Source organism: Anolis carolinensis, chromosome 2, assembly GCF_035594765.1.
Source record: "Anolis carolinensis isolate JA03-04 chromosome 2, rAnoCar3.1.pri, whole genome shotgun sequence".
NCBI lineage: Eukaryota > Metazoa > Chordata > Lepidosauria > Squamata > Dactyloidae > Anolis > Anolis carolinensis.
In genome coordinates this window covers 200,865,747-200,886,418 of record NC_085842.1, presented here as the reverse complement: position 1 = coordinate 200,886,418, position 20,672 = coordinate 200,865,747, and the positions used below count along the sequence as shown (strand labels likewise).

Sequence of the window (20,672 nt, the reverse complement as noted above, 5' to 3'; positions counted from 1 at the left end):
TAATTGCAACATTGAGCAGTGCATATCAAGAACTAATGTAATGTCTAAAGCACAATGTGCCATGTACAAATTCAGAAGTGTTTTCCATTGCAGAATACAGAAGCACAGTTCACTGTTGCATAACAACAGCAACAACAACAATACACTTTATTTATATATTTATATTCTGCCTTATCTCTCCAGAGGGACTCAGAGAGGATTACAGTATACACATATAAGGCAAACATTCTGTGCCTTTTACACAGTGAACAAGAACGACATACAATACTCCTCCTCCTCCTCCTTGTTCTGCCTTTTTCACTTATTGGGGATGGAGAGAGAGTTGGGGAGCACTCTTTTAATTAAAGGGGAAATGCTGGAGGAAAACAGGGGGTCGGATAAGAGTGTTGGATAAGACAGAAGCAAAAGCATCCTCCCTCCTTCCCTCTGTGATTTTCATGCTCCTCTTCCACCTCTAGGCACTTCCTGCTGGGTTATTCTAGGTGTCTAGCACCGTGTCAGATGAGTAATAGTAGAAGACTCTGCATTAGCCAACATTTTCATTTATCCGACATTCTGCTGGTCCGTTTATGTCAGATAAGAGAGACTTTACTGTATTGTGTTTCATCTATGTGTTGAAACTGTGTTCCACTCCACCTCGAGCCATGAAGAGAGGTGGGTAACAAATAATAATAATAATAATAATAATAATAATAATAATAATAATAATAATAATAATTATTATTATTATTATTATTATTATTATTATCATTATTGATGAGAACACGAGTCTATACATGTAAAATTGATGAAAATGGTGTGCCCATGTGGTCTGTGAGCATTTATGAGGGCCACGGTGGTGCAATGGGTTAAACCCTTATGCTAGCTGAACTGCTGACCTGAAGGTTGATGGTTCACATCCGCAAGATGGGATGAGCTCCCCTCTGTCAGGTCTAGCTTCCCTGCCAACTTAGCAGTTTGAAAACATGCAAACATGAGTAGATAAATAGATACCGCTTCAAGCAGGAAAAAGGCAAGAGATGCTCCAATCAATCTTGCGGCCACACGATCAGGAAGTAACAACACTCTTCAACTTGAAAATGGAGAAAAGCAACTCCAAGAAGTGAGAGATGAGCATCGCCTCCAGAAGACAGAAATGAAAGGAGAAGCCTTGTCTTTGTTTATGTGTGTGTGTGTCACTGTATCTGTGATTGTAAGGGCATTGAACGTTTGCCTATGTATGTAAATACTGTAATCTGCTCTGAGTCCTCTAGGGAAGAAAAGTGGAATATAAAGTGTATTATAAATTATATTATTCCTGAACTCATGTTTTGTTTTGCTTTGCTCATGCATGACCTTTGGCTCTTGTCAGGCTTTGACTTTTGCTCCCCTGCACATGGCTTGCCTGATTCCCCAATGGGAGTTTGTTGTTACTGTGGCTCTGTTTACAAGACCTCAAGCTTTGAGGTCCTGATCTGCCTGTTGGGTGTGTGAATTTTACTGATATTGACATTGAACTACTTGACTTTGCCACTGGGACTTGTCTTCCTGAAACCGGGACATCCACCTCTGAAGGAGCTTGTCAGTATGCGAAATGACAACAACTTAACATGCTTCCATATTACACTTTTGCTTCTGAATTGTCTATTGTGGAACTTTGACTCCCAAGGGGTGAATTTAGCCCAGGGGTCAATAGTTGCTGATCTCCATCAGCTACACTGTCCCTTGCAGACATGCAAAACTCATTCATAGAAAGGAGCTGCAATGACACCATATTCTAATACCTTACAGGAAATGATGTCTAATTAAAACCAACCTACACTTTGACTAGGTCAGCAGTTTGAAGCAATCTGTTAGCAGATTTGATTGTTTATTACAGTGGAAGAGTGTTAATAGAGTTGTTCAGCCTCATGACCTTTTAAAATCCAGCTAATCAGACGTCTCTTTTCCCATTTAATTTTAATAGCTAACTACTGTCATCATGATACAACACAAAAGAAGCATTGGCAAAAGAGCCCCAGTTTTTCATGGTATGCTGGGACTTCATGTGAACCCAACAGTAATCATAATTAAGGTTATAATTCTAATTTTCTATAGAGACATCTCAGCAATTAAATTTATTCAGTGTAATTATTTTTCTTCTTCTTTTATAAATAATCTCAGTTCTCTCACACTTTACTCTCTCTGCCCCTGCATGTACAGCCACATACTGAAAAGAGATAAATCATCATTTTCATATTTTTTTTTTAGAGCATTGACCCAGAAGATTAAGATTAAGAGATCAACCGGCCTCTTGTTGACAGTATCAAAACACTGAATGTGAATATAAGGATTGGAAAAACTGGCACTGTTATTTTGCCAGATATTTCACACTCCTGGCTGAGATTCCAGTAATTGTTGATAAAGAATAATTTTTATGGTAAGGGGATGAACATTTTTAAAATGCTCTTTTGGTTAGTGGGGGGAGGGGATTAAAGTCCATATTATAATCATAATTACACCTAATAGTGGTTGGTAGCTCTCATATTAATAGGCTAGTAAATCTGCTCTGGGTTTCAATCTGGTATTTAAAGGAGTTATCCAAAGTGCTGAACCTTATGCCCAAAATAGGTCCAGCATTTTGGATTGCTCCTTTACAGTTTAGTTAGTATAAAGACTAGAGTAAATTCGCTGTGTCCGGTGGCACAGCGGGTTACAGCGCTGAGCTGCTGAACCTGCTGACCAAAAGGTCAGTGGTTCAAATCCGAGGAGCGGGGTGAGCTCCTGCTGTTAGTCCCAGCTTCTGCCAACCTAGCAGTTCAAAAACATGCAAATGTGAGTATATCAATAGATACCGCTCCACAGGGAAGGTAATGGTGCTCCTTTGCAGTAATGTTGGCCACATAAACTTGGAGGTGTCTATGGACAATGCCAGCTCTTCGTCTTAGAAATTGAGATGAGCACCAACTCCCAGAGTCGGACACAACTAGACTTAACATCAGGGGAAAACTTTTACCTTTACCTTAAATTCACTGTACTACTTAGATGGCAGTCACCTGATTCTTCTGCTTAAACCCATGGTATTTTTCATAATCTAAACTGGAAGCACAGAAAATCTATGAAAAATAGGAGTGGCAGATGCCTCTAAAATACTCCCAAACTATGGAAGTTAGATTAAATTTGTTGTCTGCATATGGTTTTAAAAAGACAACCTACGTGGTTTCAGATTCAATGACTTGAATGATGTTAAAACAGCTTTAAAATCATGGGTCATGAAGCAAAACCCTGAATTTTTCCAAAATGGTTTTGTTGCCTGGGTTAAATGATGGTGCAAATGTGTACTAATTGATGGCGACTATGTTAAACAGTAGTTTGGTGTAGAGGATAGTTCAGGCTATGATCTGTAGCAACTTCTGCTGTTATATATTTATTTGTAACTTTTTTATGACACAGGGGGCAAAACTTTTTGCCCCACCCTCATATAAAGTTAGTTTCCACACATTGTGTAGTTACCAACCCATTGGTGGCCAGAAGCTTCTCTCTAAGGTTCAGATGGACAGCTTTTTGTTTAGCTCTGCCTGGAGATTCAAACTATGTGCTCTAGCACTAAACTACAATTGGATGGAGTGAAGCTGGATGGTTATCTCATGCTGCCAAAAAAGTAACATTTGAAGCTTTTTCGCTGGAAGCAGCTGAAAGAGTTGATTACATTGGATGCATTGGGGGGGAAAACCACATTATTTCTACCCAGAAGAGAGTGACTAGAAAGAGATAGGGCCTGAGCTGGGACACATGCATAAATACCATAGATAACACCTTTTGTAGATGAGTATCCTAAATAATTTTGCTGCCGATGAAAGACCAGAAAGAGCCTTTTGCAAGTCAGGACACTGTCACACTACACCAGTGGTTCTCAACCTTTGGTCCTCCAATTATTTTGGATTTCAGCTCCCAGAAATCTGAGTCATCTTACCAGCTGTTAAGAATTGAGGGAGCTGATGCCCAAAACACCTGGAGGACCAAAGATTGAGAACCACTGCACTACACAATTGTAGTACTTTGATACCATTTCAACGGCCATAGTTGTGTCTTACGAAATCCTGGTAATGGGTGATTTTAACTACCACCAGGTTTGGAGACCCAGCGTGCCAAGCTCGAAAGACCAAATGAGACATGAACAAGTTGAAGGTAAAAGGAACAGGGGCTTTATTCACAATTTACATAAATGTTTTTAGGACTTTGGCAGCAGTTCAAAACAAAAGACTTTTGCCACCCCGAGTGCTTATTGGCTCAATGTGGGGCCAGCTAGGATCCATATGCTGCTTGGATAAGATGCACTATCTGCTGCTGATTGGGTCTTGGGTCTGGCAGGAATATTAATAAATTAATGGTCTGAGGTCTTGTAACGGTTTCTTGCTCTGCTTTTCATGGGTGCATGAAGGAAGGAATATGGTTAGTTTCAAATTAATGGGTGCTATTAGCCTCATTCCTGTTTGGCTGGACTGAGACAATGGAACTCAACTGGCTTAACAATGGGTGGCAAGGGTGTTGGAACAGTTTTAATGGAAGGAGGGTCAGGCTGGATGTTGTGTAACTTCAGTCTGGATTCTGTTTTAAGTGTATGGAGCTATTGTGAAGGGATTTTGTCTCCTGCCTGAAAGAGGTGATGAGATTTGCCCTGATGTGCATGTATGTGCTTTATGCAACTAGGTGGGTTCTGGCTAAAGATCACCTGGAACTGGGTTTCTAGGGGAAAGGTCACCTGAGAGTGCCATGTCTTGGCACTCCCTGGGTTGTGGGTATTGGGATCTGTTTTGGGGTTCCAGGGTTTTGATAACACTGGGATTTGTAGTCTGGTGAACTGGGGTATTTGACTGAGATATCTATATAGCATTGCAAACTACAAAACCCAGAATTCAAGTGGATGAAGCTTTGGCAATGATAAAGCGGTATCAATTTATTTATTTTTAATCATGTCAGAAGAGACTTGAGAACATATTGCAAGTCGCTTCTGTTGTGTGAGAATTGGTCATCTGCAGAGACATTACCCAGGGGACGCCCGGATGTGTTTCCATCCTGCTGGAAGGCTTCTTTCATGTCCCCACAAGCCAGACCTGACAGACGGGAGCTCACCCCGTCGTATGGATTCAAACCAGCAATCTTCAGTTCAGCAACCCAACCTTCAGGTCAGTATTCCAGCCGGCACAAGGGTTTAACCGCAACTTGTATAGTAGGAAGAGACATAAGTCAAGGCTAACACAGAACCAGCAGCTAGTCAAGTTATTTTGATGCCTGAGACAGAAAATCCCACTAGTGCATTCTTGTCTCTGTGACTAGTACTATTTGTTGTCGTCATTTCATTCATTTATATCCAACCTTTCTCTCCATCGACTCAAGGCAACTGTATTTAAAGACAATACAAATGAAGGCTATATGAAACTCCAATAAAAACATGCCAGTCGGTTTTCAAAAGCCTAATGTCATAAAAATATTTTAATTTGCTGACAGAAAGAAAAGCAAGGCATCCTAGGGAGGGAATTTCATAATCTGGGAGCAGCCGCAGAGTAGGCCTCATCCCCTATTCCCTGCAAAGGAGCATACAAAGGTGGTAGGACAGATAATCTTAAAGCTCTAATGAGCTCATAATGGGAGATTTGATCCTTCGAAAAGCTTGGACTCAAGCACTATAGATCTTTACTGCTCACAACTAATAATTTGAATTATGTCTGGAAATACACTGGCAGCCAATGGAGCTGTTACTACAGGCAGTTCTGTGCTTCCTGGAGCCAGCTCCAGGTAGCAATCTGGCTTCAGCTCTGTGGGCTGAAGCACTTTTCAAAAGAAAAGCCATCTAAAGCACATTACGGTAACCCAAACAGAATATAACCAAGGCAGGTGTTATCATGGCCAGATGAGATTTCTAAATAATAAAACGATGGTGATAATAGACCATGGTATCACTAATGGCAGAGCTGGCCCTACTCAGACAATAGTTGGCTCACAGGAGCTGACAATTTCTCATGCCCAACATTTTAGTAAAACAAACCCAGACTGCTGTTACGGAAAATGTAAAATATTTTGAATTCAAAACAATTGTTATGAAACATGTCACATGAAGTGTCAGCCTGTTAACGCATCAAGTGCCATTTCTGTAAGAGCTGACAAAACATGATGTGAAAAGCCTGTTGGGAAGCGGAAATACAAATCTCAATGTCAAGCAGAATATACCTTGTGAAGGAGAATGGGAATATGTGTCACCGAGTTTCATCCCTTGGAAAAGGAAAGACAACTGCTTTCACTGACCTAAAAGGATCTCCTACAAAAGGCAACCGATGCTTCTGAAAGTAAGTGTCATGTAAGACTTTATCAGAGTCACAGAAACTAGAGAGATATGCAAACAAGCTGAAGGAGCCTTCAAGCAGCACAGCTTGAAGTGACAGTGGGAAAGGGACCATATGGAGAGAATGTTCATGACAAGGATGGGCAGGCAAAACTAAACTGACGAGCAGATGAAGGGACAAAGGAAATAATATGGAGGAGGAACTCACCATGGGGGACATCAGCTGTTAGAGACATGACAACAAAGAAAGCCATCCAACCCAGAATCTGGCCTAAGGACATCCATATTTACCATTTAAAAGAACAAATTTCCATCAAATGATTTGAAGAACATTTTGGGTGTGAATCATGAAGCTCTCCAGATGTTATTAGTCTACACCTTTCAGCACTCCTCCCCAGTGGCTATGTTAGGATTGGTAGGATCTGGAATACAATATTATTTAGGAGAACCTACAGAGCCCACCCATTTCAGATCCATCATAATAAGCTACCCAATGAATTATCACCTTGTCATGGTGAGGGGGCTTGCGTGTTCCCATGAACCTGTGGGCATAACCACTGGAGTCATGTACTCCCAGGGTGGACCACAGGGGAGGTTCCAGACTGAGCACAATCCAAAGACCTGAACAGTGGATCAGGTGGAAGATAACATGGTACATGTTACAACGGCTGTGAAGGTGGAAGAAGGCTGCAACAGATTGAGAAGCCACTGTTACCATGTTAGCCATGCCACTGGTTGGAACCCTTGTTTGGTGAAGACTGTCTGTTGATCTGCTGTGATTAAAAAAACTCACACACAGGCGTCTTTCAAGAACTTAGAAGGCCATCATACTTGGACAATGAGGGATCGCCTAAGTAAGTAATAAGGAACTCTATACCATACTTTCCCACTTCTAGCCTTCACTAGATTTAGTTCAGCAGAGGCTTGGATATCCATCTGTCAGGCAGATTGAGGTTGTACCTGATACTTTAGATTCTGCCCTGAGCAGGAAGTAAATGAGCTCAGGGTTTGTTCTAAGTCTTACCGTAATATTCAAAACCATGTCTACTCTCCCAAGGAGCAGTTCTTCAAGATCTCTGGTACAGTTTTTCCATGCCACCAAGAAAGGATCCAGAGATGCTTGAGTTTAAACTTGTAGTCTTCTACCTGCAAAGGTTTTGCATTGTCAGTATAACATTCCACGGGATCTAAGAATAGATGAGACCAATAGTAGAGTTAACTCCACACTCCAGGGCACTCTACCATTCTGAAGTGAAAATAGAAATGGTGCAATGTCACTTTGACCTTCATTTGGTTCCCCCCAACATACACATTTGACTTCTTCCTAATATACACACTTTTGTAGATTTTGGGCCTGGGAGAAGATCAAAACTGTTGCACTTTGCTATGGTTTTTCATATCAACAGACTATTTGGGGGCAAAGGTTTCTTTGATTTTTTTTTTAAAGATTAGTCTGGGACCTTGGAGAATATCTAAGGCTAGTTCAGGCACCACATTTTCTCATACACTGTATTGGGCAGTAAATGAGTTTCCTCAGATAGCACATACTGGAAGATGACAGCCAGGAACTGAAAGAGAGAGTGATAAGGGTGTCTGTGAGTTTTCTGGACTGTATGGCTGTGTCCTGACGTTTTGCCCACATCTATGACAGGCATCCTCAGAGTTTGTGAGGACATCAGTACATGTTGTGTGGTACTTACTTTGAAAGTAGTTGTTATACTCCAAAAACTTAGTTTTTGTGGCTGCCACAAACTAGGTAGAATTGTTGAGACTTGATGAAATATTTATTGAAAAACTACAGCAAAATGTGCTGCAGGATATCCCATAAAAACAGTTAATAAACTTTTTTGCAGTTAATAAACTTTTTCCATGTTTTTATGATAGACCCATTAGGAAATGACAAATTATGTTACAAAATAATCTGCAAGTCATTATGATAATTTTTGAGGAGCAAAAATAATTTCTAGTAAAAGGCAACATTTGTGTTTCTAAGAAAGAGGCAGACAGGCAACTGTCACCTTCTAGGTCAGGCATGGGCAAACTTGGGCCCTCCAGGTGTTTTGAACTTCAACTCCCACAATTCCTAACAGCATACCGGCTGTTAGGAATTGTGGAAGTCACAGTCCAAAACACCTGGAAGGCCCAAGTTTGCCCATGCCTGGTTTAGGTAAATTTTTTGGATCAAAAGCACCCATCAGACCCAGCCAAGGGGGATTATTGGAACTGCAATTTCAAAGCACCTCAAAGGCCATGGGTAACTCATTCCTCTTCTAGAGCTCAGTGAGAATTTTTTTTCTTAAGAGCTTTCCAAAGCTTATATATATATTTTTGTAAATCAAATGGAAAGAATACTGGGTTTTTAAAAAGAAAAGTGTATGCAGGGAACAAAACTGACAGATTTGCCAATTAAAGCAGAAATCTTTAAGAGCTGAGTTTGTAATAGTCTACTTGAATCCTTGTACATAGCCATGTTGGCAGTGCTGAGTAAGGGTTGTCATCTAATTTTTTCTGACAGGTTCCTCATCTTCAACACAGCAAGCAGGCCAACAGTATGTTCTCCCTACATTGATAATAATTGTGTCTGCTGTATTGGACTGATTGAGAATTTCATTCAATTTATTTTTAAAAAGAACTTGACAGAATTGAAAGAAAAAAATCTTGCATTTGATACAATGTGTAGTCGAAGGCTTTCATGGCCAGAATTACTGGGTTGCTGAGAGTTTTCTGGGCTGTTTGACTATGTTCCAAAAGCATTTTCTCCTGATGTTTCACCCACATCTATAGCAGACATCCTCAGAGGTTGCGAGGTCTGACAACCTCTGAGAATGCCTGCCATAGATGTCGGCGAAACGTCGGGAGAGAATGCTTCTGGAACATGGCCATATAGCTGGAAAACTCATAGCAACCCAGTATAATAGGATGTTTATAATATCCCTACTTTATATTCAGTTTTCCGGGCTATATGGCCATGTTCCAGAAGCATTCGCTCCTGACGTTTTGCCCACATCTATGATAGGCATCCTCAAAGGCTGCGAGGTCTGCTGGAAACAAATGTGAATGTATTTTTAAAACTCTAAAATCAGGACAGTAAATAAAGAACAACACTAAGAAAACATGGGAATTCCAGACAGGAAACAATCAGGGCCAGCTAACACCTCCCAACAAAGAACTCCCCCAGGCAGGAAACAGCCAGACTCTGAAGTTGCAAGGCTATGACAGTTTGCAACATCCACACTTGCCTCAAACAGACAAAAGTTCTTTCTCCCACCCTGGACATTCCACAGATATATAAACCCCACTTGCCTAGCTTCCAACAAACCTCATAACCTCTGAGGATGCCTGCCATAGATGTGGGCAAAACGTCAGGAGAGAATGCTTCTGGAACATGGCCATATAGCCACAATTTGAATGAATGGTTTTTTTTTTAAAAAAAAATAAACAACATGGGAGAGATGAAATAGATGGAACTGTCCATTCCAACTCTTATTTTGTATGCAAATGACTCAAAAAGGAGTAAAAAGAAGCTTTAACTAATTGTTCCAGTCCGTGATTGTCACAGTTTTAGAAAAAAAGAAAGCTTTATTCCATCTGGGTGGTTTTTGGGAGATAAGTAACTGTGAAGTAGATGTAGTTTTGAAAGGAAACCCATACAGTTTTTTCGCCCACAATTTAAAAACCAAACCTAGAATCTATCAGGCAGTCAAGACACTATCAGAACTGCAGGCAGCAATCTGATGAAAATACCAAATGTCTAGCTAAGGAAATCTGACAGGTAGCTAGATAACCTTATCTGTCTGAAGCCCTGGGGAAAGCAGATAGGAATGGGGGAATACAGTAATAAATGTAGCCTAGAGAACTAACCCAGCAGCCTATTACAGAAAGGACTTCCTATATTTCTCAGGAAACTTGTTACATCCATGGGAAGAAAGTTGGCACCCTCCATGTGCATTGGACTTTAGCTCCCATCATCATTGTTGGCCAATGGTCACGCTGATAGGAATGTATAGGGGTGGAATTGGCTTCTCCGCTCTTAAATAATTTCAAGTGCCAAAAAAAAAAGTAATAAGTAAGCAGATCTAATTGAGATCTGGGATGAACCAATTCACAACATATGTATAATGGACAACACATCAATCTACGCGCAAACCCCAACATGCTTAGATCACATATTGTAACCCACATTATCTTCATGTCACATCCAGCATGTGGTAGCATCCTCCAACCTGGATCCCTCAAGTTGTTTTTGACAGTGGTTCTCAGCCTTCCTTATGCCATGTTCCCGTAATACAGTTCTTATGTTGTGGTAACCCGCCCAACCATACAATTATTTTTTTGCGACTTCATAACTGTAATTTGCTACTATTATGAATCACAATGTAAATACAGTAGAGTCTCACTTATCCAACATAAACGGGCCGGCAGAACGTTGGATAAGCGAATATGCTGGATAATAAGGAGAGATTAAGAAGAAGCCTATTAAACATCATAATAGGTTATGATTTTACAAATTAAGCACCAAAACATCATGTTATACAACAAATTTGACAGAAAAAGTAGTTCATTACACATTAATGCTATGTAGTAATTACTGTATTTATGAATTTAGCACCAAAATATCACAATGCATCGAAAACATTGACTACAAAAATGTGTTGGATAATCCAGAATGTTGGATAAGTGAGACTCTACTGTATCTGGTATGCAGGATGTATGTTTATTCACTGGACCAAATTTGGCACAAATACCCGATACGCCCAAATTTAAATACTGGTGGGTTTGGGAGGAGATTAATTTTGTCATTTGGGAGATGTAGTTGCTGGGATTTACAGTTAACCTACAATCAAAGAACATTCTGAACTCCACCAATGATGGAACTGAACCAAACCTGGCACATGAAACTCTCATGACCAACGGAAAATACTGGAAGGATTTGGTGGGCACTGATCTTGAGTTTTGGAATTGTAGTTCACCCACATCTAGAGAGCACTGTGGACGCCAAACAATTTGGATCTGGACCATACTTGGTACCAATACTCAATATGCCCAAATTTGAACACTGGCGGAGTTTGGGGAAAATAGACCTTGACATTTGGGAGTTATAGTTGCTGGGATTTATAGTTCACCTACAATCAAAGACTCCCTTGAACCCCACCAACGATAAAATTGGGCCAAACTTCCCACATAGAACCCCCAAGACCAACAGAAAATACTGGAGGAATTTTGGTTCCTAAGACCATCAGAAATATGTTTTTTCTGATGGTCTTTGGCAACCCTTCTGAAACCCCCCTCACAACCCCCCAGAGGTCCCAACTACCAGAAACATTGTTTTAGACAATTATTGAATGAATTGTGTGGGATGAAGGATTTGGGGATCTGTATTCCAGGCTTCCAGTGTGGGAAAAGCTGATTTGGGAAAACATGTCATGGATTTATCCAACTTGTTATGTTATTATTTGTGTGATAGTGGGGGGGGGGGGGGGGGTTAAATCCCATCCCTGAGTTCAGTGAGACCTTGCTCTTTATCCTGCAACAAGGGAACTATGAGATTGGGTGCACTGGCTGCTGTCTTACTTTTTCCCCTTCCTGCTGGGATTCTGCTGTATCTAACATTTCCTATCACTTACCAAATGTGGTAAGTTTGTAGATGCCTTGGGTTCATGTGTTGAGATATAATCCCACCATTAGGCAGCAGCATCTTGAACCACTGCTGACATTATAAACACTATGTGCCTCCAATAGCTCTTTTGTACAGCTCCATGACCGCATATAAAATACAAAAATTATGTATTGAACAGAATTTCAATATAAAGTTAAAGATTAGCAGCTTATGATTACAGAATTTCAATATTTTGTTGTTACTATTATTTATTTAATGCTCTAATTCCTAATTGACTCTTAACACATCTCATTAATTCTTGCACTATCTTCTCATAATCCTTCTTGAGCCTAACTATCCTGAGTCTAATTAATCCCCATCTCTTGCCACATGCCTTAGACCTTTTAAAATCCCTTCAAGTCAATCACCCCCAACAGTGTATGTTCTCACCACAACTGATCACTTTAGTTTGCATCACATACTTAACCAGATTTTACCTTTCATTTTTCTAATAAATGCAACATTTTTGCAAAGGCTTAAAAAACACCAGAGGGGCACAGAAATTGATGTACAGTTCCTGCTGAAAGTCAATCACCTCTAATGCAGCGGTCCCCAAATTGTGTTCAGCAAAAACCTAGGATTGCACAAAAAACTTTAAAGTCAAAATTAAAATGGATTTTGAAATAAAACTGCAGGAGGCCAACTACTCAATTGTCTCTAATGTGAAGGAAGGGGGAGTGGAGGTTCTCTGCAAACATCTACTCACCAAGGGAAATCGTTTTATTACAGCCCAACTTCTCGGACTCAAGGAAATTGCATGGAATTGTTCTTGGCTTTTCTAACAATACCCATTGTTTGTCTTATAAATAGTAGCATACCACTACTCACTTCATTCTGTTCAGTTCATGGCAATCTCGTGGTTGTGGTTTCTCTTTATTTCCACCTACTCTATTATACAAAACATTAGGGCAATATGAGTGGAGGAAAGAAGGAAAAACTTTGTGGACTCGTAATGCTTTGTAAAAACCAGGGATGGGGGAATGGGGAGTCTTCTAAAGGTTTCCATGATCAAAAAAGATTGGGAACCAGCGCCCTAGGGCCCTTCCACACAGACCTATGTCCCAGAATATCAAGGCAGAAAATCCCACATTATCTGAGTGTGGACTCAGATAACCCAGTTCAAAGCAGATATTGTGGGATTTCCTGCCTTGATATTCTGGGATATAGCAAAAAGGAAAAAAGGAAAAGTATGGTATATATTATACTTTAAAGTAAGTTATAGTTCTATATTTCCTCAAGTGATATAATCACATATATTATGATTGTAATATCAGTTTATATATTCCAACTGTACAGATAAGTACATATTTCAATGTCCAATTTTAACAAATATAATCTTGATAATGTTCTCAAGGTTTGTAATACTCTTCTTCAAAATCGATCATTCAAAGTAAATCAAAGTTCCATGTCAATAGTAACTCATTCAAAGTAAATCAAAGTTCCATGTCAATAGCAACAAAGTTCCATGTCAATAGCAACGACTGGTCTCCCGTGTATGCATCCAGTTTCGGTGACCTTCTTCAGGTAGACCTTCTTCAGGTAATCCTGGAGTTCCCTCTGTTTGCTTTAGGTAGTATATCTTGCTGCTCTGCTGTCTTATTTCTTCTCATAGATATAAATGTAAATTGAGTCAAAATACTAGGCTTGATCGATCCACGAAAAATTTGATTCTAAACTCGTTTCAAAACTAGAGGGGTGCAGCTTTTCGTTTCTGATGGTATTTCCGAATTTGGCCCCCCAAAAAATTCGAAATTAACGAAAATTCGTTATTTTCTAAATTAATTCGTTAATGGCGGACGCGCATGCGCAATTCCCAAAAACAGCACAGAGGGAGAGGACTTTACAGGACTCTCCCACCCTCATTTTTTGAGTGATCTTCTTCCAACTTGGTACAGTGGTAGAACACATTTAACACTGATAGCTCACCAAAATTTGGAACGTTTCCCTTATCCTCTGATTTTTGGCGAATTTTCATAGCTTTTATAATAAACAATTTTTTAATAATTGCAGAAATCTGTTCCTGGTTTGAAAGTCTTATTTCCTGTTAAATTGGGTTGTCTTTACTGTGAAAGTCATTGTTCTACTTCAGAAACTTTGTTTTTGTGGCTGAAACTTTGTTAAATTGGTGTGTGTGTGATATATACTGTGTATATAGTCCCTGCATAATGTGTGTGTGTGTGTGTGTGTATATAGGTAAAGGTAAAGGTATCCCTTGACGTTAAGTTCAGTCATGTCTGACTCTGGGGGTTGGTGCTCATCTCCATTTCTAAGCCCAAGAGCCAGTGTTGTCCATAGACACCTCCAAGGTCATGTGGCCGGCATGACTACATGGAGTGCCATTACCTTCCCACCAGAGCGGTACCTATTGATCTACTCACATTGGCATGTTTTCAAGCTGCTAGGTTGGCAGAAGCTGGAGCTAACAGCGGGCACTCACTCTGCTCCCGGGATTTGAACCTGGGACCTTTCGGTCTGCAAGTTCAGCAGCTCAGTGCTTTAACACACTTTGCCATCGGGGCTCATGTATATATAATATACATACACATACACACAATGTGGAGAATATGTGGAAAGGTAGATAGATAGATAAGTTGGGAGCCACAGCGAAGGCACCTTCCTGGGAGCAAGGTCTAATAATAATAATAATAATAATAATAATAATAATAATAATAATAATAATAATAAATCCCTTACAATATCCAAGATGGCTCACTGCTACAGAATCTTGGGAGGTTTAGTTTGATATGGTACCATTATTGGCAGAGAAAGCTAAGCTGTAGGAGTTGAAATCCAATCATTTATCCTCCCTATAGAATCAATTTTATATGCATTTTTAGCTACAGAAAAGCTAAAATCAGGACAGTAAAAGAACAACACCCAGAAAATGGGAATTCCAGACAGGAAACAATCAGGGCCAGCTAATACCTCCCAACAAAGGATTCCCCCAGGTAGGAAGCAGCCAGGCTTTGAAGCTGCAAGGCTATTCAATGCTAATCAAGGTGACCAATTGCAACATTCACACTTGCCTCCCACAGACAAGAGTTCTTTCTCCCACCCTGGACCTTCCACAGATATATAAACCCCACTTGCCTAGCTTCGCACAGACGTCAAAACCTCTATGTCTGCCACAGATGTGGGTGAAACGTCAGGAGAGAATGCTTCTGGCACATGGCCATAGAGCCCGGAATACATACCACAACAGTGTGATCCCGGCCATGAAAGCTTTCGACAACACAACCACAGTATCCATTCAAGTTCATGTAGCGTGGTATGGACTGGAGACCTGTATTGGGGGGAGGGAGGGTGCGAATCTGAGCCCCTGGGAGTCGTAGTCCTCCCTCCCTCCCTCCCCGGGAGCAGCCGAGGACGGGCCTGGCCCACACCCCCTCGCATCCCGGGCCTCTTCCTCCTCACCGCCGGGCCCCTCTCTGTCTCTCTCGGTCTCTCCATTCCCGGCTCCATCCGCCGCCTTCCCGCCTCACAGAGAGACACCAGGCCTGAGCTGAGGCGAGGCGGCGGCGGCGGCGGCCATTTCCCCCCTCCGTCTTCCTCCTCCTCCTCCTCGGCCTCCTTCCCCCTCGCCCCCTCCCATTGGCTGAGCCCGTGACGCCCCTTTTGCTGAGGGGCAAAAGGAAAGGGCTTGAATGGTGGGAGCTTGGGTGATTTGCAAAAGCTTTTTTTTCCTAACGAAAAAAACGACGACATAACGAAAAACGGCCTCTCGCGATTCGAAACCGCGATATCCAGACGTGTGGACAACCAATGCTTCAAAATTGCTTCAAAACAAACGAAAATAACGAATTAATAACGGGTAACGGGGAAAACGAATTATTTGAGCAAGCCTACAAAATACAAACCATACTAAAAATAGACATGTATAATAATATCTGGGGTATAGGGCTGTGTGGAAGGCCCTCTTGTGGGGACTCAGGCCCCTTCCACATAGCTAAATAAAATCCCACATTATCTGCTTTGAACTGGAATATGTGACAGTAAGGACTCAGATATTGTGGGATTTTCTGCCTTGATATTCTGGGATATAGGGCTGTGTGGAAAGGCCCTCTTGTGGGGACTCAGGCCCCTTCCACATAGCTAAATAAAATCCCACATTATCTGCTTTGAACTGGAATATGTGACAGTAAGGACTCAGATATTGTGGGATTTTCTGCCTTGATATTCTGGGATATAGGGCTGTGTGGAAAGGCCCTTAACCTTCTTCTACACTGCCATATAAAATCCAGATTATCTGTTTTGAACTGGATTATATGGCAGTGTAAACTTAGGGCCCTTCCACACAGACATATAACACAGAATATCAAGGCTGATAATCTACAACAATGGAGTCCCTGATGGCGTAGTGGACTAAAGCCTCATGACTTGAAGGTTGGATTGCTGATCTGAAAGCTGCCAGGTTCAAATCCCACCCAGGGAGAGTGCGGATGAGCTCCCTCTATCAGCTCCAGCTCCATGCGGGGACATGAGAAAAACCTCCCACAAGGATGGTAAAAACATCAAAACATCCAGGCGTCCCCTGGGCAACATCCTTGCAGATGGCCAATTCTCTCACTCTAGAAGCGACTCAAGTTGCTTCTGACACGAAAACAAAAAATCTACAACATCTGCTTTGAACTGGGTTATCTGAGTCCACACTGCCATATAATCCATTTCAATATGGATTTTATACAGCTGTGTAGAAGGGGCCTCGTATAATCCAGTTCAAAGTAGATAACATGGATTATCTGTTTTGATAGTATGGATTATATGGCAGTGTAGAATGGGCCTCAGAGAATGGCCAGTAAGCCCTTTTTTAACATGTCAGAAGTGAATGGAAAATATACTGCAAGTCATGTCTGGTGTGAGAGAATTGGCCATCTACAAGACGTTGCCCAGGGGACACCTGGATTTGTTACCATCCTGTGGGAGGCTTCTCTCATGTCCTTGCATGAGAAGCTTGGGCTGACAGATGGGAGCTCACCACGTCTCATGGATTTGAACTGCCAACCTTCAGATCTTCAGGTCCACAGTTCAGCCAGCACAAGGGTTTAACCCATTGCACCACCGCAGCTTGCAGAAAGCCCATAATAATACAGTATTACAGTTGAAACCAATGAGATTTGAATCCATCAATACAGGCTAGATAAACAACTGTACTAATTGTAGGCTGGTTCACACACAAATGTATATCATCTGGTGTCTATATATGCCAGCACAATGTAAATCGCGGTCTGGGAGGACTTTTCTCCCTCTAGAGCGGACATCCTCAAACTGACACCACCAGAAATGCAACAACACCAGATTATCTGATCTCGATTATAAGTTTGCATTATTTGTCATCCTTTCCCTTTTCTCTCTTCTTTCAGAGACAAACCCCAGTTTTATTTGCTTTCTCCCGGGGGCACCAACCAGGCTTGTCCAGCTCTTCTGTTCACAATAGATAATTAAAATTACCTTTTGTACCACAACTCCCAAAATTCTTGAATGAGAATGGCTAGTCATATATAATTATTTGCTGGGACATTAATTGAAATGACCTCAAAGCAGACACATACACACAAGCTATAAAAGCTGGTTTTATCCACATACAGTAAGCCCCTCTTGATATACTGTAAAAATGTGTAGCAACAGCAACAACATGCAGTTTATACATTTGTTACAAGCCATCCATGTACTTCGGAAAATTTCACATGTACTAATTTCTGAAGTTTTTCCTCCCACTTATTACAGAATTGCTGCTTTGGTCAGCAGTGAATTAAAGATTGCCACATTACTCTCTGTGCTAAACTTCTGAGATCTGTAAACAATTACCAAGCATCAGGAGTAATTTTAGGAATGATTTATAATAGTTGCAGCTTAATGATCTGCCAAAGTCCACTTAATCACTGTCAAATAAATAGGGAGCTTGTCACTGAAGAATCCTGCTGCCATCTAGTGTTCGCATGTTTATATACAAGATCTATTAGGAATGTAGGGAATTCATGCAAGAAATAAAACATTGACAGAAAGACCCATCTCCAGAGGACTGCAGAAAACTCACAGCAGGATGGTCAAGTATTCTGAGGATTCACATAGTAACACTGCCACAGTTTGTTGATGGTCTTTGTGGTAGCCCACAAAGGGCCCTTCCAGACAGGCCCTATATCCCAGGATCTGATCCCAGGTTTTCTGATTTAAAGTGGATTATATGAGTCCCCACTGTCAGATAATCTGGGATAAACAAACAAAAAAAAACCTGGGATCAGATCCTGGGATAGGATGGGCCCAAAAAAGTCCAAAACTTCTAGATCTAAATTGTTTTCATCTCTACCATGAAGAGAACTTTTGTAAGGCTCACCTCCACACACACATTTTGGAAATATATCATAGATAACTCATAACAATATACTATTGTCAGGAAAATATTTTTTCTGGCATCTATCTTGTGAGTTGGAGCTAAATTCAGAGGAGACAGAAAAAAATATGTGTTCATATGAGAGATAGAGTGAGATGATATGGGTGATGTCATCAAAAAGTTCCAGATTTTAACCTTGTGAACCCTGACTTTGTTGAACCAGTAATGGATGGTTTTAAATGCATGGTGGATGTTTCCTATCACACATTCAGTATTTTATTTAGCATAGCAGGCATGTATTTCATGATGACTTTGCTTTGCCACTGGTTTTTCATATTTAGGCAATTTAAACAAGCATCCATATATATGTTCTTGTCTATACAATTGTTGTGCACTTAGTATTTCCACCTAGATATGTAAATTGAGTCTGCCACAGATATATAAATCTTACACAGATATATAAATCTCCCTTGCCTAGTTTCCAAAATACCTCACAACCTCTGAGGATGCCTGCCATAGATGTGGGTGAAACATCAGGAGAGGAAAGCTTCTGGAACATGCCCATACAGACCAAAAGATTCACAGCAACCCAGTGATTCTGGCCATGAAAGCCTTCGACAATACACCAAACAGGAAAGATTGCTTTTGAGTATTCAAAGGCCATAGCCCATGGGATTTGAACCCTAAATTTTTCTCAGGGCCCCAGATCAGTTTGATATACTTTGAGGGCCCTTCCATGCTGTCCCTTTATCCGAGAATCTGATCCCAGATTACCTGTTTATCCCAGGTTATCTAGCAGTGGAGACTCATATATTCCAATTTAAAGCAGATAATCTGGGATCAGATCCTGGGATAAAGGGCAGCGTGGAAGAGCCTTGAATGTCAATAGGCTTACATACATACTTTTCCCCCCAGAGGGTTCAAATGACTAGTTGCAAAATTTGTAACAAATTTATATTTATTTATTTATTTATTTATTAGACTTGTATACCGCTACTCCCAGTTTGGCTCGGAGCGGTTGACAGAAATAGATTAAAACAATACAATTAGCTTTAAAATAACAATAAAAACAATAAAAAAACAAAAAAAACTCTTTTTGCAATAGATAAAGTGTATCCAAGTTATTTTGGGATCTTAATCACATAGGTTAATGTCACTCCTTTTGCATTGTGACATTGTAACTGTTCAGCATTCTGAGTTTTTGAAAAAGAAATTAAAGTGGCAATTGTTTTGAGAAATTGAAAAGAGAAGTGTTACTTTTAAAGAACTGTAAATAGGTACCTTCTACACTGTTGTATAAAATTCCCATTCAACTCAGATAATCCAGTTCAAAGCAGATCTTGTGGATTATCTGTCTTGATATTCTGGATTATATGGCTGTGTGGAAGGGCCCTATAAGAGTCCAGGAAATCCCCGGATTACAAACATCTGATTTACAAACGACTCATAGTTAAGAACGGGGGTGAGACAATAGGAAGTGAGAGAAATCTAATAATAAAACTAATAATATTATTAATAAAACTTTATTTATATTCTACCCAAGTCTTCGGAGGGACTCAGGGTGGATTCCAAACATAAAAGGCTAACATTCAACACCTGAACACAACAACAATATACTCATAATAACGAAAAATTTATAACCCAACATATAAAAGCAAATTATGACTTAATAACTCAAAGTAAATAAAAACGCAACCTGTTATATCAGAAAAAAACATCAAACATTGGACAGAAATGTCAATTTCCCGGTTCTTAGGGGCAAATAAATTTATCATTGTTCAAGACGTCTATTGAGCTGATGGGGGTGAACGAGGCATGGATACGGATGGTAGCTAATAATCAGAGGTATTATGGTAGCATTACCATCTACTCCTCGGAAGGGAAACTCACTCCTAAAAGAGTCATTATCATGCGGAAAAGGTATCTCCACTGAAACTTTATCACAAATCCTTGTTTCCGCAACAAATCAAATATTTCAAAATACAATTATCACAGGGACAGAAAGTGAAGTGAAGTCTTCTGAACAGGGGCACAGACAGCAAGAAGAACACCACAGAGGTTTTAACCATTTCCTGTGCTATACAAAGCCACCCCTCTATATCTATATCTCTATATCTATATCTGAAGTTACACTTAAAAATGGATCTGTTCGACTTACAAATGCAACTTAAAAGCAAGCCTACAGAATCTATCTTGTTCATAACTTGAGGACTGCTTATAACTAGCTAGGTATGATGGTCCCATAACTGATGGTTGTTGCTGTCTGCTTTCAAACATAAAAGGCTAACATTCAACACCTGAACACCTGAACACAACAACAATATACCTGAACACAACAACAATATACTCATAATAATTTCAAGTAATTTCTGACTTATGGAAATGCTAAA

At 40.4% G+C, this 20,672-nt stretch overlaps 1 protein-coding gene across 1 annotated transcript in view; it reads right to left on the bottom strand.

Moving 5' to 3' along the window:
- LOC100562246 (neuronal acetylcholine receptor subunit alpha-7) overlaps positions 1-7,454 on the bottom strand; it is a 208,657-nt gene extending 201,203 nt beyond the window's left edge. The window contains exon 1 of the mRNA XM_008118694.3: positions 7,323-7,454. The gene's annotated coding sequence lies outside the window, so the exon portion shown is untranslated. The remainder of the gene's footprint in view (positions 1-7,322) is intronic.
- Positions 7,455-20,672: the final 13,218 nt, after the last annotated feature.